This window comes from Pelodiscus sinensis, chromosome 4 (assembly GCF_049634645.1).
Source record: "Pelodiscus sinensis isolate JC-2024 chromosome 4, ASM4963464v1, whole genome shotgun sequence".
NCBI classification, from domain to species: domain Eukaryota; kingdom Metazoa; phylum Chordata; order Testudines; family Trionychidae; genus Pelodiscus; species Pelodiscus sinensis.
In genome coordinates, this window is record NC_134714.1 from 128523342 (window position 1) to 128534597 (window position 11256).

Here is an 11256-nt window from a genome sequence, read left to right on the forward strand (position 1 = left end):
TTGGACCAGCTCGGTGTGCATCTATTTCTCTGTGACGGCCACATCAAACCTAGACAGATTTGTCATGATGTTATATGGGCAGGTACATAAAAATTTCCTTATCAAAGTGGGTGCAACAGTCCCTGGGCTTTGTCTACACTGGCAAGTTATTCCAGAAAATCAGCCGCTTTTCCGGAAAAACTTGCCAGCTGTCTACACTGGCCGCTTGAATTTCCAGAAAAGCACTGACGATTTAATGTAAAATCATCAGTGCTTTTCCGGAAAAACTATGCTGCTTCCGTTCGGGCAAAAGTCTTTTTCCGGAAAACTGTTCCGGAAAAGGGCCAGTGTAGAGAGCACAGTAGTGTTTTCCGCAAAAAAGCCCTGATCGCGAAAATGATGATTGGGGCTTTTTTGTGGAAAAGCGCGTCTAGATTGGCCACAGACGCTTTTCCGGAAAAAGTGCTTTTCTGGAAAAGCATCCTGCCAATCTAGACGCGCTTTTCCAAAAATGCTTTTAACGGAAAACTTTTCCGTTAAAAGCATTTCCGGAAAATCATGCCAGTGTAGACGTAGCCCTAGGGTACAGGGAGGCTCCCACACTTTCAGAATAAGCGATGTTCTTGACTCTAACTATATGCCCCTGCTTTCGTACAGGCAGGGAGATTACCATTCTGGCTCACTGTGAGTGAGGAATCCCCAGAGGAGCCAAAAAGCAAAAGGTTATACTATGGCCTGTCCAGATAGGCCTTTGGGTCCTCATGGATCCTCCGCTTCCATGAGGGCTGGATGAACTCGGACATCCAATAGGTCTGTTTCAATTCCCTGCGTAGTGGTGGCTAAGCTTGCCCTATTTTCCAACATTGGTCTTCTAATTCCTTTAATTTAGTTTCATTAATTAACAAACCAATTAGTCTCTGGTCCAAATATCTGGTTATGTCTAATGAAGTGGACAGAGCTGGACAGATCCTTTAAACTACTTAGGATCAACTGGTTGGCTTGGCTGGTGTCTAGGCCTCCATGGGTATTGGATATTACTGACAGATTTTCCAGGCCCAAACCAGCCTGTGATGGTATCTGTTAAGTCCCGCTGTTGCCAAATCAGGCATTTGCCAATTCGATTAGCCAATTTGGTGCACTGCTCGTCTATATTATTACCAGCCCTGGTTCTGGGACAGGGGTCTGTTCGGGCATGATGCACAATTGGGAGGCTTTATTTTATTTCTGAGGACCTGGTTAATAATATCCAAATGAGGGCAAGTTAGGATGACCATTGTCTAACAAATGATTGTCATGCCTCGGGGGTTATCTTTGTCTGGGCTTTAAGTGGTAAACCCTAGTGGGAGTCAATAGGTCCAACTTCAACCGCCTGATGTTAGTGTTTAGTTGTTTTTTCTCACAATATTCCATACAAAATTTATACTAAGGACTGTGTGTTCTTTGTCCTCGTAGTGTCCATGTTGTTACAATAAGCAACATAACTATGCGTGAATGAGGAGTGGCCCAAGGCTGTGTATTCCACATTGCTATTAGTGTGTATTTGTTCTATGTATGTGACTTGAAGGCAGGTTACATTGACTGGAGTCACTGTCCCTCTTATGGGACCACAGCATGGTTCCAGGATGTTTTAATTATTAATAGGAACCCATGTAATTTTATGATTCTTGAGGCCTTTTAAGGCATCAGGCACTAATGAGTAGCAGGGCAAGTGGCTATTATTGCAATGGTGGGGTTACTAATTTCCCCATAGTTGTGGGCTTTATTTAAATATTCTGTTGTCCCACTTGCCCGTATCGTTTTACTCACAGATTTCTTGTTATCTCTGGCCAAGCCAGTTTCATGGTTAGTGTGCAAGTTGCAAAAGCTAAATATTTCTTTAGTGTGGCAATTAAAGCAAAGCAAACCCAGTGGAGGGGATTTGGCACCCTACTCCTAGTTCTTCTTTTCACGTGGCACACTCCTTGCTCCTTTTCTTCAGCTCCATAGGAAGGCAGAAATAGCCTTATGGCAGTGGTCACCAACCAGTAGACTGGGATCTACTGGTAGATCTTGGAGCCTCTGACAGGTGATCTTGACTAGTTTGGCCAAGAGGCTATCAAGTGCAGGCACTTCAGCTGCTCTTCACCGCACAGCTGTGCACCTCCTGTCCTTTGCCTTGGAACGACCCTTCTCTGGGAGCCTCCTGCTTGCGGTACAGAGCAGGGAAGGGAGAGGAGGGTGCTTATGTCAGGGTGCCCCCCTCTCCTCGGCTACGTCTACACTGGCCCCTTTTCCGGAAGGGGCATGTAAATTTCACTAGTCGTCGTAGGGAAATCCGCGGGGGATTTAAATATCCCCCGCGGCATTTAAATAAAAATGTCCGCCGCTTTTTTCCAGCTTTTAAAAAAGCCGGAAAAGAGCGTCTAGACTGGCCCCGATCCTCCGGAAAAAGTGCCCTTTTCCGGAGGGTCTTATTCCTACTTCAAAGTACTACTTCAAATCCCCCGCGGATTTCCCTACGACGACTAGTGAAATTTACATGCCCCTTCCGGAAAAGGGGCCAGTGTAGACGTAGCCCTCCTGTATTCTATCTCCACAGAGCAGAGGGGGGGCACAACAGGGTTTGAGATGGAGGGAGTTTGCTGGTTGCTTTTGAAAGTGGTGCAGGGCTAGGGCAGGGGTGAGCCTGCATTAGCCTCACTGCACCACTACCCAGGAGCCACCTGAGGTAAGCAGTGTCCAGCTGGAGCCAGCGCCAATCCTCTACCCCAGTAATAAGCCCCAGGCTCAGTTCAGAGCCCCTCTCACACTCCAAATCACTTAGCCCAAGGCCAGAGCCTGCGCCCCAACCCTCTGCCCCTGCCTGATGAAAGAGAGGGAGAATAGGGGTAGAAGGGAGGGAGGGAGGGAGGGAGGGAGGATGGAGTGAGCAGAGGCAGGGCCTCGGAGAAGGGGCACGAAGGAGGCGGGGCAAGGGTATTTGGGTGTGAGGTAGATCTTGGATTGCACTTAAATTCAAAAAGTGATCTTGTGCCAAAAAAGGTTGGAGACCCCTGCCTTATGGCTACCTTTTTGTTCACCTGTGGAGACACTGTTAACATTCTCCTAGCTTAAACAATTACCACGCCATTATCCTTTCATTAAGTTTAGAGTTGCCAATTGATTGGGCCCCATTATTAATTGTGTTTGTTTAAACTCACACTTCTGCTTTACTGAAAATATCCTTTCATTAAAAACAGTATTTTACACACAACAACATTTGCAATATGTATCACAATTTAGACACACAAGACAAACTTTGGACAGAACAAAAACACAAACTACGTTATGTCATGACAGACAGAACCATGGTTTTTCTTTTTTCTTTCTTTTTTCTGATGCTCTGAAAGACAAAGAAAACAACTTCAAGGTTGGAGAGGGGAGCAAAAATAATTTGCAGATCTTTTAATCATCTGGATATAAGAATTACCAGTGATGGAGAATTCATCACAACCTAGCCTCCATGAATTTATCTAGCTTCTCTTAAACTCTGTTACAGTCCTAGCCTTCACAGCCGGTAAAAATGTAGTTTCAGAAACATTGCAAGGCTTGACAGATTTGTGTTGGTTTTCTTGAATTGATCATTTTGAGGGAAAAAAAATCCCTGAAGAAACTAGCATGTTTCATTTGGACATTTTTGAGTGAATTTCTTGGTTTGAAACAAGGTTGGGTTCCAAAGCATCTTTCACTGGAGAGTAATTCCATGATTCTAATTCTTTTAAAAAACAAAAAACAAAAAAAATGTTTTAAAGCCATTGAAATTGAAATGAGACTTTTCAAATGTGATTGATGCAAAACATCTTGTTTGGTCCAAAACTTTTGTATTAATTAATTATATTATTATTATTATTGATTGGCCAAAAGGTCTGGATACGCTGGAAGTTGAAGCTAAATTTTCCCCTGACTTTTGTAAAGTGTCAATGAGCCCCCCAACACCCCGGGTTCCCAGCCTCCCCAGACCGAAGAGCAGGCGCAAGGACAAGACGCCCTGGTGCGTGGTAGGGAGAATCGGAACCAGGACACGGGCCAGGAAGATGGGACGTCTCTGAATCGAACCCCGCAGCTTCGGGGGCACTGGGGGGAGGGGGGCTGAGCTGTAGGTGGCCCCGATTCTCCTGCAGGGGGCTGGCAGGGAGTTCTCGGCAGGGGAGACGGGCCCAGTGCAGGGGTGGGAGGCCCAGACATGGGGGGCGAGGCGCGTGGCTGGATTGGGGGGGGGGGCTGCTATTGCCGGAGGGGCCGCGCAGCCAATGGGAGCGGATCCCGCAGGCTCCATTCAGGAATCCCAACTATTCAAGATGGACGGCGGAGGGGAGGGGAGGGGAAGAGCGTGGGAGGGGGTGTTGGGGGGGGGGGTAGGGCGCGAAAGTTTCACCTCGGGCCGCGCGCCGGGGAAGCAGGGAGGAGCGCGGCGAGGAGAGCGAGGTACGGGCCGGCGCGGTGCTGGGGGGAGGGACACCTGCCCCCCGCCCCTGCTCCCCTGCCTGCAGCCCTGCCCCCCCCCCCGATGCTCCCCCATCCTCCCGCCTGCAGCCCTCCCCTCCCCAGCAGTACTGGTCCCCTTCAGAGCTACCCCCACGCCTTCCCCTTGCCCCATCCTGCTGCCTGCATCTCCCTGGTCCCAAGTTCCTGGGATCCTACCCTCCCTGTCCCCTCCCCATCTCCCCGCCCTCTCTTCCTTACCCCCCCTATCCTGCCCCCTTCTCCTTCCCTACCTCCTCTCTTCCATTTATGTGGGGGATTTTGCAGGGGTGGTGGGTTCTGGATTGCATGGGAGCCATGTGGGGATGTTTGAAAGGGGCTGGGGTACTCTGTTAGGGGGGAGAGAGAGGGAGGGTGATGGTGTGAGACCCCTGGATGGGGGGGGGAGGTTAGGTTACTGTTACCCTCTCTCACGGTCTCCCTTCCTCACCTACCCTTGCCAACCCACCCAACACTCTGCCTCTACAGTTGCCCATCCCCTCTATGCCTGTTGTCCCACACTGCACCTTATTCCCTCACTGCTACACTACTAGGCTGTGTCTACACTGGCATGAATTTCCGGAAATGCTTAAAACGGCATACTATTCTGTTTTCAGTTTTTCCGGAAAAGGAGCGTCTACATTGGCAGGCTGCTTTTCCGGAAAAGCATCTGTGGCCAATGTAGACGCGCTTTTCCGGAAAAGAGCCCCGATCGCCATTTTCGTGATCGGGGCTTTTTTCCGGAAAAGACTACTGGGCTGTCTACACTGGCCCTTTTCCGGAACAGTGTTCCGGAATAAGGACTTATGCCCGAGCGGGAGCAGAATAGTTTTTCCGGAATAGTGGCTGATTTTGTACAGTAGAGCATCGTTGCTTTTCCGGAAATTCAAGGGCCAGTGTAGATAGCTCGCAGCTTATTCCGGAAAAGCGGCTGATTTTCCGGAATAAGTGGCCCAGTGTAGACACAGCCCTACTGTCCCTTCCCACCGCCTCCTCCCCAGTCACCCACAATCTCCCAGCCAACTCAGTCTGTATCACTGCTGTGCCCAGCATAGACCACCGTAACTTCCCCAAGGCCACAGCGCAGTCGGCTGGTTGCCCATAGTGGGCAGTGGGGTAGGACAGCAGGGGAAATCAGAGCTGGGGTTCACTGCTATAGGAGTCTTAGGCTTGTGAAGACTCAGGCTTGAGCCCCACTGACCTACTGGCCCTGCGGCCCTGCTCCAGGAGTTGTGGAAGGAGTATATGCTGCTGCAGAGTAGGAATAGTAAAGACCCGGGTTCCTCATGAGCCAAGTGCTTGGGTGGCCACCCGGGAGAAATTCAGGTGCCATGCAGATAACTGGCAGAGGACCCACAGCATGTTTCTATTGGTGGTGCACATCTGCACATGTCTCTATGTGTACAGCAACATTTATTCTGCACATAAATGGAAACAATTAGAGGGAGCCTTGGTAAAGCCACTGTCAGGTACCAGGAGGGAACCCTATAGGCAAAGGGCAGGGAGGCTTGGGCCCCAGGAGCCCTAGGGAGAGAAATCCCTGCTAGAAGGGGAGAAACTGAGTTAAGAAATCTAGTCTGTTGCCTCCACATCCGATGAGCTCACTGGAGATGTTTCCCTTCTTTTCCCCCTGCTATCTTGATGATGAGTGTGACTGAATCATTATGACTTCCCCTGAACTAAAGAGATTTGACTGAGAAATGTAGTGAGCCACTGAGGTGAAGAGTTAAGCTGGGCGTTGCTGGCTTCCCCACAGGAGGAGAGAAAATATTCTGGAAACCACTGTGGGGAATGAGGTCTGTCACAACATGTCCATAGCGAGTAGGCGAATTGCCAGTAGGTGGCACTTGCATGTTTACTGAGTTCTGCGAGACCCATCTGAGCTGCCCTGTACCACAAATGGCTTCCTTTGCACAGTGCCTAAGGAATCTCCATTGCATCCTGGTCAAAATGGCTGCTGCTTCTTCCTGCGCTGCTAAGCTGGATCTGACATCTCTGCTCACTGTTCCTGCTGTTTCTCATCACCGGTGGTGGAAGCGTTCCGGGTGCCCAATGAGCCAGCATGCTCCTTGGTTCTGTTTAGGTGTCTCTGCGCCTCATGTAGGTGTCACCAAGGGGTTATGCTGTGTGACCTCATGACCCCTTTCCCCTTGGGATCTCCCACTTTCACTGCAGCAGTGCACGAAGATGGCAACTATACTCTAACTAACATCATGCTTCAGGTCTTCAGCTGATCTTCTGTAGGAGTCTGGAGAGAATTTTCTCCCCAATGTACAGTTGGCCTCTTGTGAAGTATCATAACTCAGTGCTCTCTGTAGGGAGCCCCATCCTATGGAGTTGTGTCATCTCTGTGGTCCCACTGCAGTTTGAGGCATGGAGATAACTGGGGCTATGTCTAGACTGCAAACTTATTTTGGAAGCAGATAAGAAAGATGCATGCACACAAATAGGCTATTCAGATTCAGTGGGTTACAACTTTTAAAATGGCATATCCCATGATGTAGTTTGCATGAAGCATCTTTGAGTTATGCATATCCATAAGCTAATTTTAATAAGCATGTGGGGGGGGGGCATGACAGAGGGTGTTAAAATGGCATATTCCATGATGTAGTTTGCATGAAGCATCTTTGAGTTATGCATATCCATAAGCTAATTTCAATAAGCATGGGGGGGGGGGGCATGACAGAGGGTGTTTAAAGATTGTTATTAATTTCCATAGCGGGCAGTAAGGGAAGAAGATGGTGTGGTGCTGTGAATGTCATTCTTCTATTTCATAGATTACAAAGCCAGAAAAGGCCTTTGGGATCCTCTAGTCTGATCTGGTATAACACAGAACAGTGAACTGTGCTGGATTACTGTCTGTTTGAACTAGAGGAGATCTAGGAAAACATCCCATCTTGATTTGAAACATTGCCAGGGATGGAGAATCCCTTGGCAAGTTGTTCCAGTGGTTAATTTCCCCCTCTACTAAAAATGTGCACCTTCTTTTTTACTTCAACTTCCGGCCATTGGATCTCGGCTGAAAGGCTTTGCTAAAGAGGAAAGTTTTGTAGTGTTTCCTAGAGACTCTAGATTCAATGAATCTCTGGAAATTCTTGTCCCAGACAGAGAATGCTTTGTGGTGCTTCTTGAGCATTTTGGCCTGGGTTGTGGGATCTGCCATGTCTCAGAGGAGCACAGCTGTGGCACTGGTTCATCAAGCTGAATTCAGTCACCTGTAGCTGGCACTTGATCCACCGTTGCTTTGAAAACTAAGACCAGCAAGCATTGGAAGCTGTTGGGGACCCTGGACAAACTTGACCCGAGTGTACAGCTTCCAGTGGTTTGGGGTTGGTTCCTACCGCAGATGGCTTCTGCCCCATATTTATGAACCAGCTCCCCTCCCATGTTCCCTCTAATCTTTTCCATCCATGTGCAGAATAATTTGTATGTGCACCAAGGCATATGTGCATGTGCACCACCAGTAGAAACAAAAAACCTAGCTGTGGGTGCTCTGCTAATCAGCTGAGCAGCATTGAAATCTCTCCTGAGCGGCCACACTAGCACCCAGCTTACAGAGAACACTGCTCTCAACCTAACTCAATGGCTATCATTTGCTTCTCAATCGGAACCTAGCGCTGGTGTGTGCTAGTCCGTGCTTTGAAAGCACCTGCCACTAAGCAATCCTCTTAGCAAGACAGCTCTGAAACCAGGATCGCTGGTGAGATCGGAGGCTCTGTGTTAACCGCAAAATATTCCCATCTGGAACAGCTGCTGGGTTGGGTTTTTTCTGGTTTATTCCTAAAATTTTTCCCACTCCTGTCATTCTGTCCTGGCCTCAGACAGCATCCCGAGTGGAGATCTTATCTAGGACTTATCTAGATTGACTTTGGAGGAGTATGGGAACATGCCTTCAAATTTCTATGGGAACTTCTTGGTTTACTCTGCCCCTTTCTAAGAGCTCAGGAACTTCTGAATCTCTACACTTTCTCCAGCCACTACCAGTGATGCAGAGCAATGTGTGTATGGAATGTGTATGAGAATAATGATCCCTACAAGCTAAGGCTTGATCCTCAGTGGAAAGGCAGTGAAGCCAATTAAGTGACAGTGGCTGCCCCGAAGTTGAGAGAGAGTCTCCCAGGAGCATGAATTGCAAGCGGCTGGTACCACGTGGACCCTTGCTGGACTGGGCATGGAGACAGGGATGGGAGCTGGTGACCCAAAAGATCTTTTTTATCCCTGGCCTTTTTCTGTGACCCTGGGATAAATCTGATTGGCTGTTCTTTCCCCCTCCCCTGCATGCAGTGGTTTTGTTTCCCATACACCACTTGCTCCCTATCTGAGCGCAAAGTCCAGCCACTCCTGCAGGTCACTGAGCTCAGGGGTGAGTGGGCATCCCAATCACCAGGGAGCCTGGGAGGCGACTGGCAAACCCATTCCCTGCCCCCAAGCAGGTTTGCAATGGTGCATGTGGGCCTGTGTTTGCCGAAGATGTAAACCAGGGGTGGGGAACCTCTAGTGGGTCAGAAAAATCAGTTGGCGGCCACACAAAAATGAGAAATATAAAACCAACCCACATTCTCCTCACACATCAGAGCCTCAGGGGGCCCAGGCTAGTAGATTTTTGTGGGCCCCCTTATGCTTGAGGGTGGGGCTAAAAATGAGTTCAGTGAGTGGGAGGGGGATGCCAGGAAGGGGGCTTGGAAGTGGGGCCTGGGTGGGCGGGAAGGTGCAGGAGTGGGTTGGTAGGTCTGGGAAGATGGTAGGGTGCAGAAGCAGAGAGGGGGTGTGAGGTCTGGGTGGGAGGGGGACTGGAAGGCTATAGTGCTAGCTCCCCAATGCTAGGGGGGAGCACTGAGCCTCGGGCGCCAGGTCCAGCCCCTGGGCCATAGGTTCCCCACCGCTGATGTAAACAAAAGCTGTGGGGAGGCTGAGGGCTAGAGTGTGTGCAGGGGAAACTCGCAGCTAGGCCGGGAGGGCTGATCCTGCCTCAGGAGAAAGCTGCCAGAGCTAGCCTGCCTCTGGTTCCTCTGAGTGCCCCCTCTGTGGCCCCAAGCCTGATGTTGTTGCCTCTCTTGGGGTGGAATCCAGGGAGTCTTTCAGTCCTAAACAGGCCTCTGGGCTGCTAGTGCCTGTGGCTCAGCCAGGCTTACCCAGGAGCACCCATGCGTCGTTGTCTTGGGAGACTGTGTCTGCGGGTATGTAGGGACCGGGAAGCCTTTTCTCACCAGTGGGTTGTTTAACAGCAGGAGCAAAGCTGTTAGAGAAAAGGACACATCAGCTGCTGTAAGATCAGATCCCATCTTGATTTGCAAAAATTGTCAGTGATGGAGAATCCACCATGACTCTTGCTGGACGGGGTCATTGGCTAATTATATTAAGAGAGTCATCCTCAATTCTATGATTCATTCTATGATCCTCACAGGGAGCTGATGTCCCTCCAAAGGGATACAAGCTAACCTGGAAAGGCCACTATTATTCCTAATGAGCAGGGCTCGACAAACTATGTAATCTACTCGCCTGTAGCGAGTAGATTACAACCCGGAAGAGCCGGGTTTGGGCGATCTGCGCATGCACAGAACGATTTGCGCATGCGCAGATCGCCGGACAGCGTGGCTGGCGAGCAGGGCTCGCCGCAGTTCAGCAAGCCCTGCTAATGAGTGTGCCCACAGGGAGGCTTACAGTGGTATAAATATACAGGTGCCCATAATCTCTGACTGCCAGAAGCTGGGACTGGATGACAGAGGATGGATCACTTGAAATTGCCCTGTTCTGTACATTCCCTGTGTAGCATCTGGTTGTGGTCACTGTTGGAAGACAGGATACTGGGCTAGATGGACCATTGGTCTTGACCCAGTGTGGCCATGCTGGTAAATTTCCCTATGTAGAAAAGCTGTCAGCAGATCACTAAGTCCCCTTATCTATTCCTCAGAAGCAAAGCAGGACTGTTTGCCACTGGGGATGCATCTGGATGTTAATTACAGTTAGAAAATGGATAATCAAGGTCTGTCTCCAGGGGGAATGTTGGCATTGCCTGTGCTTAAGAAAGGAAAGAATCTGGCTGAAATGAATGTGGTTTAAAGGATCTTTGTGCGCGCACCGGTATGGAGGGGATGGTTTGTTCTTTTCTCGTCTTCCTTTCCCCTCCCCTCCCCGATCCCTTTGTGATTTTTTTTAAACACTCTTGTTTATCAGAGAAATGCCTACTCTCCAGAAATCCAGATTTTTTTTCAGCAGTAGATTAAAAGAATGATATTCAAATGGGTTGAAACAAATTTCTCAACAGGATTTTCAGAAATCAGCCATGAAAATGATCATGGAATGACAGGAAAAGAGAAAGAGAGGAAATCCCCCCACTGGTTTTAAACTTGTTATCAGAGAAATCGAAATAGGTCAAAGATTAGGAAATTTACAGCTGCTTCCCCTCCCCGTCAAACAAATCCAAACAAATAAACCAAAATACCAAGAATTGAACACAGCCAGCTTCTGTGTTGCAGCTTTGTAGGAAGGATTCGGCTGGGGTGGTAGACATATTGGTTAGTCATGCCTGGGGGCAATTAGAAATAATTAACAAAAGCAAACCTTTGAAACGGAGTGAGAGCTCTTTGTTCTGCATGGGAAACCAACAGAGTTGATTTTTATTTTGTATCTGATGCCTTTTGGCTGAGTCTCAGCTGATTAGGAGACATTTTGTAGCTCACAAATTTGAATGTGTAGGCAGATTGTTGGCATTTTGAATTGAAACAAGATTGGATCAGAAGTCTCCCTCCCTTGTAGCATTTCCCATGCAGTGTCAGGGAAGGGGCACTAGAGGGGGTA

The 11256-nt window shown here is 49.0% G+C and overlaps 1 long non-coding RNA gene across 1 annotated transcript; it reads right to left on the reverse strand.

Moving 5' to 3' along the window:
* Window positions 1-3163: 3163 nt before the first annotated feature.
* Window positions 3164-11256, reverse strand: LOC142829285 (uncharacterized). Its single transcript, XR_012903724.1, has 3 exons — window positions 10901-11256; window positions 9591-9694; window positions 3164-3340 (listed from the first exon to the last, which is right to left on the reverse strand). It is a non-coding gene; the product is annotated as an uncharacterized LOC142829285 (long non-coding RNA).